General features: G+C 48.9%; 1 protein-coding gene across 1 annotated transcript in view; it reads left to right on the forward strand.

The window, feature by feature from the left end:
- Nucleotides 1-815: 815 nt before the first annotated feature.
- SIL1 (SIL1 nucleotide exchange factor) overlaps nt 816-4,086 on the forward strand; it is a 110,088-nt gene continuing 106,817 nt past the window's right edge. Inside the window, exon 1 of the mRNA XM_008636742.2 lies at nt 816-982. The gene's annotated coding sequence lies outside the window, so the exon portion shown is untranslated. The remainder of the gene's footprint in view (nt 983-4,086) is intronic.

The following is a 4,086-nucleotide window of genomic DNA, read 5'->3' on the forward strand; positions in this document are numbered from 1 at the left end:
GCGGTTCTTTGCATTGTTTTCCTTGCTTTTCTTTCTATTGATTTGTGGGTGTTTTGGGAACTTTTCTTCAGTTTATCAATTCCAATCATGACCTCCAGAGTGCTTTCAGCTCTTAACTCTGGGCATCCTTTCAGGTTTTATGTAAGTGCTTTCTCTTTTGTTGTTCAGGCCATTAATGGAAAGGATGAACAGAAGCAGACCTGGGCTGAGCTCCCAGGGTCCATACACAAGGATTTCTCCTGTGCTGACAGGGAATTGCTGATAGCTACCCCTCAAGTGCGTGGGGTTGAGTTGCTTTGGTTGGTCTTTTTTTTCTTAGTTAGTTATGAGCACTGGGCCTCATTAAGGTGAGCTCGCCCAGACCCAGCTCCTCTGGCTTTTGAAAGCATCAGATGGATAGAGTGAAAAGCCTGCTTTGTGCTGGTCAGAGGTGTGATGGGCAGGTCTCTGTAGTGGGGGATTTGTGCTCTCTTTCTGAAGGCTTAGGTGATTTTTAAGGGCTTTCATGAACTTCATTTACCTGGGGCTTCTTGCCGACGCTTGCTGGGACTGGCACAGCTCCTCAGCAATCCTCAGCCCTGCTTTCCACTCAGAGCTGCCTGAGCAGTGGGGTGTGCATGGGGCAAAGTTGTGTCCAGCATCTCCTGCTCCCCTTTGTTTCCCCATAGGTCTCTCCTTAGTGAGAGTTGAGCTTGTCTGTTTGTGACTAAGGTAGCAAAAGTACATTTTTCTCCTCAAGCAATTCCAAGTTCCTTGTGTGGTTACTCTTCTCTGGAAAAAATAAAATTACTTGCTCTGGAGAAATTAATGACACTCATTTTTATTCCTAAATAGTGTGTCACTGTGGGAGTGGTTGCAGGATACCTCATTGCACCAGGGCTCTGCTGTCACCTCAGTGCCAACTGCTTAAGGAAGAGGATTTGCTTGAGCTGAAATAGATTTCACTGGAGCAAACATCACTGCCCAAGCAGGACTGAGTTCTGTGAGTACTGAGCTGCTGGGCACAGCTGTCTGAAGTTTAAGAATGGGTCCTTTTCTGAGGTGCTCTTCCACACACTGTTCCATCTTTCTTTGCACATTGGTGTAACTGTGGGGTGAAATTTGGCCTCCACTGAATCTAAGGACAACACGGGATTCCTCTGTGGTGTTCACTTCTTCCTCCTCTCCAGGCTGGTAACTTGTGGTACCCAGCTGTTCCCTCCAGCTGTGCTTCAGGGACACCCTCAACAGGACGGAGACACGGTGCCCTCTTTGTTCTCCTGTATTGGTCCATGGCTGATGGTAGAGTCATAGAATAATGGAATATTCTCAGTTGGAAGGCACCCACAAGCATCACTGAGTACAACTCAGTGGGTGCCCTGACCAAAGTTCAGTTCCAGGGGAGAAAATTCAGTCTCCCTAAAACATTCCTGTGGCTTCTGTTGGATTCTTCCTCACTTTTCTCCAGGGGGCTGCGTGCTGTAGTTAAATATGGATAGAAAGGTTGTGTTCCACTCTGGATTACAGCTGAATCTCAGTGGTGGATAAATTGCATCCTGAGTCTAGTTTGCAAAGCCCTTTGGGCTTCATGGGCTGCAAGAAGCTGTATTTTATTCTAGATGTGTGTTTGCTGATAATTCTATAGGATTTGCAGACAGCAGGTTGTAAGAGCCCTGATTATACTGGTTCACTGTGCAGTCAGACTCTGCCCAAATAATTCAAGTGCCTGCTGCAGAGAGAGGGAAAGGAAGATGGAAGGATGATTTAGAAATCTCTGGAGTAGATGGGAAGAAGATGCATATGTTGATCTGAAGGAGATACCAAGCCACGTATATGTCTTTAAACATCTAAATGAAAGTCAGGAGTTTTTTAATGGTTGTCTACTTTAAACCCAAATAATTCCTTTAACGAGAGGTTTTAAAGGTTTAACTTAATTTTAGAATTTTTATTTCAAGCATACTTCCATAAAATTAACTTTTTGAATGCAGAATGCTTTAATGTCTTCCGTGTTGGTGCTCATTTGCAAGAAATCTGCACAGTTATTTCTTATGTACCAGTTAAATCTATCAGCCAACAGATGTCAAGTGTAGCAAAAATGCTATAATAATATTATGGTCTAATAATAGTTATAATGATTCTAATTACCTGGTGCAGCTTTAGAGAGAGGCAGATTCAGAAATTGGTGCAAAGGAGGTGTTTAACCTTGAACTGCAGAAACAGGGCACTTCCAGAGGTGCCTGTGCTGTGCCCCCTCTTCCCTGTCAGACATCCCCACTCCCTTTATTTCCTCCAGCAAGCTGGGAGCAGCAGTCTGGTCTGTTTTAAATGATCAGACCTCATTCTGGCTGTGTTCAGAAGAGGAGAGGAGTGCTGGTGAGCTGAGGATGAGCACGTTTCCTGGAATACCTGGGAGTGTGAAGCCTGCTCAGTTTTAACCTCTGTCTGCCCTGCCCTTGGCACGCTCCCACTGCCTGATGATTGTGGCACTCGCAGATCGCTCCCGCCTCGCCTCGGGATGGCTGCGGAGCCTCAGCAATCTCCATCCTTTGTGCAAGCTGGTTGTGCTGCTTTTAGGTGTCACGGGAGCCTTTGCCACAGCCTGGGAAGCACAAAGCCAGAATCTCCTGATGGGAGAGCGTTTGGGGGTGTGCAGGTGAGCGGCTGTGTGCTGCTGATCCCCGTGGAGGCTTCGGGGTGGGGGTGAGGAGAGCACTGGGCTGGCGCCCGAGTGCTGTGCTTGCCGTGCCTTCGCCAGTCTGGCCCCACAGAGCCTGGTCAGTCTCCTTCCCCAGCTGCTCCATGTGCCAGCTCTCTTACATCACTCCCAATGCCCCTTGACCACCATATTTTTCCTTCAGGAAGGATCCTGGGCTGCATTTTCTGTATTCCTGTGCTTTTTGCCTGATGTTGCTGTGTGCTGTTAGTGCTGTGGGGTCCCAGTGCTCGTTGTTGCTGCAAGACCGATACGGCAACGTGTAATAGATCCCCTCTTGCCACAGCTGCTCGTTTTAATCCTGTGACATGCAGGCGTGAGCAGTCCCTGGTTCACAGAGCAGGAGCCTTTCCACAGAGGAAGCTCTGCGTAGGCTGGAAGTTGACAGCTTTCAATAATTATATGCTGAACCTTCTTCCTATAAATAATAGATACACAGGCTGATGAGAACTACAGGAACTTGTCTCTCAGTTGCTGCTCCCTGGCATGGACAGCAGCTGGGAATCTTCTACTGTTTTCCTGTAAAATGGATCCAGAGGTGCCCTTGCAAGGTTTTCTTAATTTCCAGCCTGCTTGTAGGCTGACATGCTCTGCTTCTCTGGAAAGCCCTGCCTGCCAACACCTGCAGCACACCTTACCCCAGGGCTTGTGCTGATGAGAGCTCTGAACCTCGGGGAGGTTCAGCCTTTCCCTCGGGGAGGTTCAGCCTTTCCTTTGGGGAGGTTCAGCCTTTCTTTTGGGGAGGTTTGCCTTCTTGCTGGAGTCAGTGTGTGTGTTGGTGCATCACCATGGAGATGAGGCCACAGGAGCTGCAGGGCACAGCCTTTTCCAGGCTCGCATGAAGAAGGATGCGGTAATGGGCTCCGCTTATTTAGGGAAAATGATTTCTTGGAGTAAATAAATTGTCAGAGAACACTTGGCATCACCCCAGGTGCTATTAAGGAAAAGATCTCTTGAAGCCAGAGCTGCGAGGCTCGCACAATGTTCACTTGCTTTGAACACTCTGCTTTGGGGTGTTCCACGTCAGGCGTTGCCGCTGTGCCCAGCGCTGACTCACTGACCCGCTTGTGCTCCTGCTCACCCCGAGATAACAAAGCTCCTGTTGCTTTTCTCCTCCCTGGGTATGTATTTCTCATCCTGCCACAACAGCACCTTCCTGCATCCCTTTCCTTGGCCACTGAGTGTCCAGGCTTTCACTGCTTCCACTGGTTACAAGGCTTCACTTGCCGTGACTGCTGCTGCTTTGGCCGGGTTTCCAGAGGACGTGGAGGGTGTGTGGCTGCACTGAGCTCTGCTCCGTGCAGAAACACCTCTCTGCGTTGACAAATTGTGCCAGCACACCCCAAAACCCTGTCTGCTCGTGCTGACACTCTTGGGGGGTTGGGGTCACTGCC

Source organism: Corvus brachyrhynchos, unplaced genomic scaffold (assembly GCF_000691975.1).
Source record: "Corvus brachyrhynchos isolate BGI_N302 unplaced genomic scaffold, ASM69197v1 scaffold616, whole genome shotgun sequence".
In the NCBI taxonomy this organism is placed as follows: domain Eukaryota; kingdom Metazoa; phylum Chordata; class Aves; order Passeriformes; family Corvidae; genus Corvus; species Corvus brachyrhynchos.